The sequence below is a fragment of the Dreissena polymorpha genome, chromosome 12 (genome assembly GCF_020536995.1).
Source record: "Dreissena polymorpha isolate Duluth1 chromosome 12, UMN_Dpol_1.0, whole genome shotgun sequence".
NCBI classification, from domain to species: domain Eukaryota; kingdom Metazoa; phylum Mollusca; class Bivalvia; order Myida; family Dreissenidae; genus Dreissena; species Dreissena polymorpha.
Window position 1 is genome coordinate 76,546,763 of NC_068366.1, and position 11,603 is coordinate 76,558,365.

General features: G+C 34.4%; 1 long non-coding RNA gene across 1 annotated transcript; it reads left to right on the forward strand.

Moving 5' to 3' along the window:
- The first annotated feature begins 9,442 nt into the window (after nt 1–9,442).
- Nucleotides 9,443–11,526, forward strand: LOC127853470 (uncharacterized). The gene is made up of 2 exons (XR_008036623.1): nt 9,443–9,988; nt 11,448–11,526. It is a non-coding gene; the product is annotated as an uncharacterized LOC127853470 (long non-coding RNA).
- Nucleotides 11,527–11,603: the final 77 nt, after the last annotated feature.

Consider the following 11,603-nt stretch of genomic DNA (forward strand, 5'->3'; position numbering starts at 1 on the left):
GCCCTATAGATGGGTGGAAAATGTACAAAAATGGTGGCATTATACGCATAAAAATATCGTTAATTTAAACTTGAGACTATAGTCTTGAGATCAAATAGTAATTAGCATATATTATTAAATAAAGAGCATTAGTTACACAATGTTTACTACTATCTTGTCCTCACATTTAAATGTACGTACAAATACTTTATTGATGACTTATTTGAACAACAGTAATATATATTCCGGTTATATATATATATAACATATTCAGGCCTCAACAAAAATGCTAGCTACGCCCCTGAAGAATCTTATTCTTGAGTTCACCTTTTTAATAATATTATTAACAATTGATGTAGCAGAAAGATCAGCTTCGAATATTGAACCAAGGTTTTCAACAGATGATTGAGAAACAATAGTGTGATCATTACATTTTACATTAAAATAATGAAGTTTAGATAATTTCCTTTTGGAACCAAACACTAAACATCCAGTTTTTCCAAGGCAGTTTGTTATCCACTAACCATTTAATACAATTGTCATGTTCTTTACAAAAACCACTACTGATGATACTAGGATCTTTGTGAAAATAAAGGATGACACTTTCATCAGCATAAAGAATAAGTTTACATAAATACAATAATCAAAAATCACTAATATCCTATATCAGTGTTAAGGCATTATGAAATGGAAATGGGTGTGAAAAGTAACAAGAACCCTACACATTTACATCACAAAACATCTGATATCTACAATTACTGGATATAATATACATGTTGAAAGTTAATATAAAGAGGGAAATACAAAAGAATGTACAAAAGTAGTAATAAAGACAAAACAACCAATTTACAATGTTAAGATTTATGCAGTTGTTGGCAATAAGAGAACAATTACCATTCTTTACTTTGAATTTTGCAAGTGTAAATCAGAACACAAGAATTTGTTTCCCAGTCACTTTGAGCTATATAAGTGCCCAATGTTTACACTCAGTGAATTTGTAAAACCAACTTATATGTGCTAACTGTCTGTCCGAAAACTTAAACATTTCCTATAACCTTTGCAATATTGAAGATAGCAACTTGATATTTGGCATACATGTGTATCTCATGGAGCTGCACATTTTGAGTACTGAAAGGTCAAGGTCATCCTTAAAGGTGAAATATAGGGCTTCAAAGCGGTGCAATAGGTGGCATTATGTTTCTGACAAACACATCTCTTGTTTTTACATGAAAAACCACAGACATTGTTGGAATTTGCCACATATTAGGCATTGTGTATACATTTTTTAACTCAATTTTCCACACAATGAAACAACTTTTTTAAAAGGCACCAACAAATGTTCCTCCATACCCTTTGCACGCTAAACAAAGAATCAGTTTTTAGCTCCACTGGCCAAATTTGTTCAAATTATGCCCCTGGGTCAAATTTGACCCTGCCCCGGGGGTCACAAAATTGAAAATTGCTTATTTAACGCCTATTTTGTAAAAACTTTCAAAATCTTCTCGTCCATAGCCATTGGGCCTAGGTCTATCAAATTTGGTATGTAGAGACATCTAATAGTCCTCTACCAAATTTGTTCAAATTATGCACCTGGGATCAAATTTGACCCTGCCCCGGGGGTCACAAAATTGAAAATTGCTTCTTTAAGGCTTATTTTGTGAAAACTTTCAAAATCTCCTCGTTGATAACCATTGGGCCTAGGGCTATAAAATATGGTATGTAGAGACATCTAATAGTAGTCTACCAAATTTGTTCAAATTATGCCCCTGGGGTCAAATTTGACACTGCCCCGGGGGTCACAAAATTGAACATATGCTTCTATATGGCCTTTTTTTGTGAAAACTTTAAAAACTTCTTGGCCATAACTGTATGGCATATAGCTACCAAATTAAGTATGAAGTGACATGTAATAGTTCTCTTCTTAGTTTGTTAAAATAATGCCCATGGTGTCAAATTTGAAACTGCCCCGGGGATCACAAAATTGAATATTTGCTTATAAAGTGCTTATTTTGTGAAAACTTCAAATATATTCTTGTCCATAGCCATTTGACCTAGGGCTACCAAATTTGGTATGTAATGACATCTTATAGTCCTCTACCAAGTTTGTTCAGATTTGAAACTGCCCCGGAGGTCAAAAAATTGAATATATGCTTATAAAGTGCTTATTTTGTGAAAACTTCAAATATATTCTTGTCCATAGCCATTGGACCTAGGGCTATCAAATTTGGTATGTAATGACATCTTATAGTCCTCTACCAAGTTTGTTCAAATTATGCCCCTGGGGTCAAGTTTGACCCTGCCCCGAGGGTCACAAAATTGAACATATGCTTATATAAGGCCTATTTTGTGAAAACTTTAAAAACTTCTTGGCCATAACTGTATGGCATATGGCTACCAAATTTAGTATGAAGTGACATGTAATAGTTCTCTTCTTAATTTGTTAAAATAATGCCCATGGGGTCAAATTTGAAACTGCCCCGGGGGTCACAAAATTGAATATATGCTTATAAAGTGCTTATTTTGTGAAAACTTCAAATATATTCTTGTCCATAGCCATTGGACCTAGGGCTACCAAATTTGGTATGTAATGACATCTTATAGTCTTCTACCAAGTTTGTTCAGATTTGAAACTGCCCAGGGGGTCACAAAATTGTATATATGCTTATAAAGTGCTTATTTTGTGAAAACTTCAAATATATTCTTGTCCATAGCCATTGGACCTAGGGCTACCAAATTTGGCATAATGACATCTTATAGTCCTCTACCAAGTTTGTTCAGATTTGAAACTGCCCCGGGGGTCACAAAATTGAATATATGCTTATAAAGTGCTTATTTTGTGAAAACTTCAAATATATTCTTGTCCATAGCCATTGGACCTAGGGCTACCAAATTTGGTATGTAATGACATCTTATAGTCCTCTACCAAGTTTGTTCAAATTATGCCCCTTGAGTCAAGTTTGACCCTGCGCCGAGGATCACAACATTGAACATATGCTTATATAAGGCCTATTTTGTGAAAACTTAACAAACTTCTTGTCCATAACTGTATGGCATAGGGCTACCAAATTTTGGTATGTAGTAACATGTAATAGTTCTCTTCTTAGTTTGTGCAAATTATGACCCTGGGGTCAAATTTGAAACTGCCCCGGGAGTCACAAATTTAAATATATGCTTATAAAGGGCTAATTTTTTGTGAAAACTTTAAAACCTTCTTGTCCATAACCATTGGGTCTAGGGCTACCAAATTTGGTATGTAGTGACATCTTATAGTCCTCTACCAAGTTTGTTCAAATTATGCCCCTGGGGTCAAATTTGACCCAGCCCTGGGGGTCACAAAATTGAAAATACGCTTATATGGAGTTTTTTTTGTGAAAACTTTAAAAACTTCTTGTCCATAAACATTCGGCCTAGGGCTACCAAATTTTGTAAGTAGTGACATCTTATAGTTCTCTACCAAATGTGTTCAAATTTTATCCCTGGGGTCAAATTTGACCCTGCTCCGGGGGGTAACAAAATTGAACATATGCTTTTATAAGGCCTATTTTGTAAAAACTTCAAATATATTCTTTTCCATAACCATCCGGCCTAGGGCTATCAAATTTGGTATGTAGTGAAATCTAATAGTAACACTGTATTATGTGAATTGGGAATAAGACATCAATTTGGGAATAAATTGTGTTTTATCAAAAGTGCATAATATGCAGTTTTATCTGTTGTATTTATCTAGTTTTACAAATTATGATTAAAACATATACTTGCATATATAATAGCATCATTTAAATTGATTTTTCTTCAAAACTGGATTTTATATTAATTAAAAAAAAAATCCTCATGAAATGAAACTGTGTCAATGCAGCGCATGGACACATTTTAAAAATACAATTTAAATGATAAAAATTCAATCACTGTCAATGAAAAAGTCATGGAAAATTTCTTATTAAGCTTAAATTATAGATAATATATTACAAAAATATATGTAGATCATGAAATGAAAAGTCTTGTTTGAGAAAATCACCTAAATGATGTCCATTCCCAGTTTGATGTCTTATTCCCAATTCACATAATACAGTGTTTAGTCCTCTACCAAATTTGTTCAAATTTTATCCCTTGGGTCAAATTTGACCCTGCCCGGGGGTCACAAAACTGAACATACGCTTATATGGGGCCTATTTTGTGAAAACTTAAAATCTTTTTGTTCATAACCATTGGGCCTTGGGCTACCAAATTTGGTATGTAGTGGCATCTAATAAACCTCTACCAAATTTGTTCAAATAATGCCTCTGGGGTGAACTTTGACCCTGCCCCTGGGGTCACAAAATTGAATAAACGCTTATGAAGCGCCTATTTTGTGAAATCTTTAAAAATCTTACGATGAAACCATTCGTACTACAGCTTCCAAATTTGGTATGCAGTAACATCTTATAGTCCTCTACCAAGGTTGTTCAAATTATGACCTTTGGGTCAAATTTGACCCTGACCCGCGGGTCACAAAATTGAACATTATATACGCTTATATCTTGCTTATTTTGTGAAAACTGTTAACATATTCTTATCCTTAACTCTAGGACCAAGGGCTACCACATTTTGTAAGTAGTGAGGTATAGTAGTCCTCTACAAAGTTTGCTCAAATTATGCCCCTGGGGTTAAATTTTAACCAGCCCAGGGGGTCACAAAATTGTTCATGTGCTTAAATAGGGCCTATATTTAAGTATTTGCACATGCTGAGAAATATTTGTTTTAGCCTTTTTTTAGCAGTGGAGCGATACAGGGCCATCGTGGCCCTCTTGTTTATAAGAATATGTCAAAATGGGCAAAAGTCAGGGACAATACTGTCTAAATGCCCTTTTAACAACTCTGTTGACATGCGGCTGTAGTATATTTTCTCTGTAAATTTACAGCGAAACACATAATGTCATCATCATAAATGTATTGCTTACATGTATATAAATATGTTACGAGGTCTTACCCGGTATTTATACAAATTTACCTGGATATTTATGAAAAACACCATCTCCTTGTAAAGTGTAAAGAGAGAAGGCATTTGTTCACCAGTAACATTATGTTCATGACAGGTAAATAAAAAGCAGAGAAACATGAAAAATTCAGTTCCCAATTCATAGAGTTTTTTTAAAGTTCAACTTTGCTTAAGTAATAATGCATCAATGTTGACTCTAAAGAAAAAGAGTAATCATTTATGCCTTAACTGTTCTGCTGTCCAGAAGCAAGGACGACATACACAACTTGACAAGCTTTACAACATATAGTTTTAGTTACTTAACAATCTAAAATAAATGTCCATTCTAAGTTTGCTGTCGTATTCTTCCCTTAAATCATACATGTTTCTTGCATAATTGAATGTTCATGTCCATGGATCACAATGTATATAGAAACAAACATTATTTTGAATTATCTTTCACAGTTATATATTTAATATTAGGTTAATTTTGGGATACACTAAAGCAAATATTAACATTTGTCTCAAAATGGATCATCCTCTGAAGCCCCCGATGGGATTCAAACCCATACCTCTTCCCTCTGGAGAGGAAAGTATTCTATCTTAAAATACAAGGGCATGTAAGAGGAAAACTAGCAATTTCAAAGGGACGTTTTCACAGATTAGACATGTATTGAAGTTTGTTATTAAATACTTTAAATTGATAAGTCACAAAATCTAACTATAACATAAGAACTCCCCAATTTTTTTTTTTCATTATAGACTCTATGCTATATTGATAAATGCAAACATTGGATCTAAAAAGCTGCAATAAAAAAGACAAGAATAAAATTGAATAAAAATATAGAAGTAACCCTCAAACGGGCTTGAACCATAGCGCATTGACCCCATGGAGTAAAAGTCTACCGTTTAGACCACTCGGCCATCCATACTCATACAATGAGTGATGTGTTTCATACTTTATCATGTTTATGTAAGCAATCCTCGTATCTCACAAAAATTCAAAATATAACGAAAACAGTCGATTTAATTTTAAATTTACTCGATGTCAATACTACAAGTACTCCTATCAGTATGTCAGTAATGGCATCTTTAAATTTTAACAAGTTTTTAAGTACGTTGTGGGAATTCACAGATCTACATTAAATTATTACTTAAAGAATGTTATCTTGAAAAAGACGAGCTAAAAGACACATTTTAATTTTTCCTCTTTACGAGAAGGCCGCCATCTTGTTTTCTAAAGTAGTTCCAAATCCAATATGCCGGCCGCCTACGTACATCAGAGAGACGGTGTGGTGTAGCCCACTGTCCGATGCGTTCAGATTGAGCAACGTAGGAAGTAACACTCAGAAATTATTTACAAAATAAGATCATCAGAAATGATGTAAAGTGAACGCTAATTCGCTGTTTTGTAGATAAGTATACGATCTATTGAAAAACCATAACATTTGACATAAAAACACCCGCGGATATGGAAATCTTCAGCGTAACGAAATCTATCTATCTATATATACTGCTAGTCGCCAACAATTAGCATTACAAGCAGGTTATACAAGCAAGAAATAGCAGACATCACACGGCGTCTCTGATTCTACGCTGTTTGCCAAGGCGTATAATGAATGGAAATGCACAAACTCAGTAACTGGCAAGCATATATGCATTAGTAGATTGTTTCGTGATTATTTAGAAACGACTACATAATTCTTTTGGTTCAGCCAGTGCAACTTAACAGAAATAAGTATAAAAAGTTTCTACACCTGACAACAATGTGCCAACTTAATACAAGGTAAGTTGTTTACATTATTTAAAATATTGCAAGCTTACAGTATACAACAATAAACAGCCGGTACAATGTAATGTTATCATTTTAATTTTAATAAGCCCGTGGTTAATTACCCTTTTAAATCTTATGGATCAATGAATCTCTAACACCTTCAATTGACTTGTTCGTGAAAAATATTCACCCTCAGTGCATGTTATCCCATACACCATCACTCACTTACTAAGGCTCGATTGATCATTCTCGGCTCGGGTACTACTTACCGGTACATGTACCCCGGGTACTCTTAATTTTACTAACATGTACCCTGGGTACGGTAAATAAACTTAAACATACCCGCAAATATTAGATTGTATCCGAGTTGTATATCCGCCAAAAATCCGATGTCGTTAAACATGCTACCGATTAACGTAAAACAATATTGTTTACCTTAAACAAACTTCTCTTTTAAAAAATCTGCATCAACATGCTTTTTAGTATGAGTGTTGAGAGGACGCCGTAGGAATAAGCAAGTAATCAAGAATACGTCTCTGTTTCTGCTTTTATTTCCTTCATGTATAATGACGATAAGGATTGACGACTAACATCGACGACAATGATCACAAGCATTTACGACTAACACTGACAACAAGCATTGGCGACTAGATGTAACATTGACGATTCTCTACAATAAATGAAATTAACAGTAATAAATGAATAATAAGATTATAGTACAACAGATATGCTTTTCAAAGTATAATATAATAGCATACACTCATTAGAATAAGAGGTTTCATAAATAACAATTTGAAACATTTTCAATAAATATCGAAATATCTTATACAATATTTATTACACAGCATTAATTAATTGTTAAAACATAATATAAATACCGAATATGGTGTTCCCCATTTAACGGACCTTGGTAACCAAATAATGTTTCTTTAAAAAAATCTATGACGGTAAAAAGTGAACTTGCGATGTCGCGGAAAATATTATACTTGACGACGTCATACAATGACGCGACTTTGAACAATTTAAGATTTAAAATTAAATCACATTATTGATTTTAAGAATGAGTTTTGATAATATAAATGCCATTTAACAGAAAATTGACATAAATGTAAACATAATTAATTTTTACAAAATAGCCTACAACAACCGATTAAGTGTTAAAATGTCCGCGTACGTTTTAGTATATTTACCGTACCCAGGGTACGAGCCTTACTAAATGTATTACTATTATATCTCACCGACTACAAGGTACCTTTACCTTGTTGTGTTTATCAACCTGGAATTTATGTAAAATCCGGCTAATTAGTAACAGATGTGATACACTGAGATAAAGATATTGCCTTAGTCCTTATGTATTTGAGGCTGTTTCCATAAATAATTAAGAAGTAACTTTTTACAGCTTTAAAGATTTTTTAAAAATAAATAACTCAGACAAAAGTTTATCAATTACAGAATAATTATTGATTTTATATAAAATGGCTCCTTTGTAATGTTTAAATGCTACAATTTTCAATCGACCAGTAATGACCAGTATTGACCAGTTTTAACCAGGTATTGACCGCCGGCCCAGTCAATACTCAATTGACCGGTCAATATGCCAACCCTGCATTGAAGCCTAATATGCATTTATCTATTATTAATTGGGCACAAATAATTTTACTGTGTGAAGACCCGACATAAAAATGCTGATTTTTTTCTTACTTGGTACTTGGCGACACACATTTTTAAGTCTATTTCATTAAATTTGGCATAGATATTCATAAAATTGGCATCGTATGAACCAGTAGTCATAGTATAAGCAACATTGAAGCCTAATATGCATTCATCTATTATTATTTGGGCACAAATAATTTTACTGTGTGAAGACCCTACATAAAAATGCTGATTTTTTTTCTGACCTGGTACCTGGCTACACACATTTTCAAGCCTATTTCATTAAATTTGGCATAGATATTTATAAAATTGGCATCGTATGAACCAGTAGTCATAGTATAAGCAACATTGAAGCCTAATATGCATTCATCTATTATTAATTGGGCACAAATAATTTTACTGTGTGAATACCCTACATAAAAATGCTGATTTTTTTCTTATTAAGTACCTGGCGACACACATTTTCAAGTCTATTTCATTAAATTTGGCATAGATATTTATAAAACTGGCATCGTATGAACCAGTAGTCATAGTATAAGCAACATTGAAGCCTAATATGCATTCATCTATTATTATTTGGGCACAAATAATTTTACAGTGTGAAGACCCTACATAAAAATGCTGATTTTTTCTTACTTGGTACCTGGCGACACACATTTTCAAGTCTATTTTATTAAATTTGGCATAGATATTTTTAAAAATGGCATTGTATGAACCAGTAGTCATAGTATAAGCAACATTGAAGCCTAATATGCATTCATCTGTTATTATTTTTGGCACAAATAATTTTACCATGTGAAGACCCTACAAAAAATGCTGATTTTTTTCTTACTTGGTACCTGGCGACACACATTTTTAATTCTATTTCATTAAATTTGGCATAGATATTTTTTAAAATGGCATTGTATGAACATATCGTCATAGTATAAGCAACATTGAAGCCTAATATGCATTCATCTATTATTATTTGGGAACAAATAATTTTACCGTGTGAAGACCCTACATAAAAATGCGGATTTTTTCTTACTTGGTACCTGGCGAATCACATTTTCAAGTCTATTTCATTAAATTTGGCATAGATATTTAACCAGGTTTTCCGAAGGAAAAAACTGGTTATTAGATTGGCGAATGCGGGCGGGCTGGCTGGCTGGCGGGCTGGCTGGCTGGCGGGCTGGCGGAATAAGCTTGTCCCGGCCATAACTATGTCGTTCATTGTCAGATTTTAAAATCATTTGGCACATTTGTTCACCATCATTGGACGGTGTGTCGCGCGAAATAATTACGTCGATATCTCCAAGGTCAAGGTCACACTTTGAGTTCAAAGGTCAAAAATGGCCATAAATGAGCTTGTCCGAGCCATAACTATGTCGTTCATCGTCAGATTTTAAAATCATTTGGCACATTTGTTCACCATCATTGGACGGTGTGTCGCGCGAAATAATTACGTCGATATCTCCAAGGTCAAGGTCACACTTTGAGTTCAAAGGTCAAAAATGGCCATAAATGAGCTTGTCCTGGCCATAACTATGTCATTCATTGTGAGATTTTAAAATCATTTGGCACATTTGTTCACCATCATGGGACGGTGTGTCCCACGAAAGAATCACGTCAATATCTCCAATGTCAAGGTCGCCACGACTGAAAATAGATTTAAAAAAAAAAAAAACTTACAAAGGGGGTTAATTTTTTTTGGTCATTTCAAAAGTTCAGTTTGAGTTTTCTCCCTTTATCAGATTTTTTTTTCACAATGAAAACCTGGTTTTGTGACAATTTTGTCCCTTGTTATATTTTTTTTACCTTAAAGGATGACCTTGAAGGATGACCTTGACCTTGAACTTTCACCACTCAAAATGTGCAGCTTCATGAGATACACATGCATGCCAAATATCAAGTTGCTATCTTCAATATTAAAAAAGTTATGGCCAATGTTAAAGTTTTCAGAGGGACAGACGCCATATATTTGACATTTGACCTTGAAGGATGACCTTCATCTTCACCTTTTACCACTCAAAATGTTCAGCTCCATGAGATACACATGTATGCCAAATATCAAGTTGCTATCTTCAATATTGAAAAAGTTATGGCCAATGTTAAAGTTTTCGGATCGACAGACACCATAAATTTGACATTTGACCATGAAGGATGACCTTGACCTTTCACCACTCAAAATGTGCAGCTCCACGAGATACACATGCATGCCAAATATCAAGTTGCTATCTTAAAAAGTGAAAAAGTTATGGCCAATGTTTAAGTTTTTATCCGACGGACAGACAGACTGACTGACACTGACGGACAGTTCAACTGCGATATGCCACCCTACCGGGGACATAAAAATTTTTTTTTTGGGGGTGGGGGTGGGGGGTATAGTGTGAGGGTGTGGTGGTCATTTATTAGATTTGATATTAGATGTTTTTGACAAACACATCTCTTGTTTTTTTCAAACATGGTTGAAATACCAACCCACCCAAAAATCCCCCCCCCCCCCCAAAAAAAAATAATTTTTTTTTTGCATTTTTTTTTGCATTTTTAACCAGGTTTTCCGAAGGAAAAAACTGGTTATTAGATTGGCGAATGCGGGCGGGCTGGCTGGCTGGCGGGCTGGCGGGCTGGCTGGCTGGCGGGCTGGCGGGCTGGCGGAATAAGCTTGTCCGGGCCATAACTATGTCGTTCATTGTCAGATTTTAAAATCATTTGGCACATTTGTTCACCATCATTGGACGGTGTGTCGCGCAAAATAATTACGTCGATATCTCCAAGGTCAAGGTCACACTTTGAGTTCAAAGGTCAAAAATGGTTATAAATGAGCTTGTCCGAGCCATAACTATGTCGTTCATCGTCAGATTTTAAAATCATTTGGCACATTTGTTCACCATCATTGGACGGTGTGTCGCGCGAAATAATTACGTCGATATCTCCAATGTCAAGGTCACACTTTGAGTTCAAAGGTCAAAAATGGCCATAAATGAGCTTGTCCTGGCCATAACTATGTCATTCATTGTGAGATTTTAAAATCATTTGGCACATTTGTTCACCATCATGGGACGGTGTGTCCCACGAAAGAATCACGTCAATATCTCCAAAGTCAAGGTCGCCACGACTAAAAATAGATTTAAAAAAAAAAAAAAAAACTTACAAAGGGGGTTAATTTTTTTTGGTCATTTCAAAAGTTCAGTTTGAGTTTTCTCCCTTTATCAGATTTTTTTTTCACAATGAAAACCTGGTTTTGTGACAATTTTGTCCCTT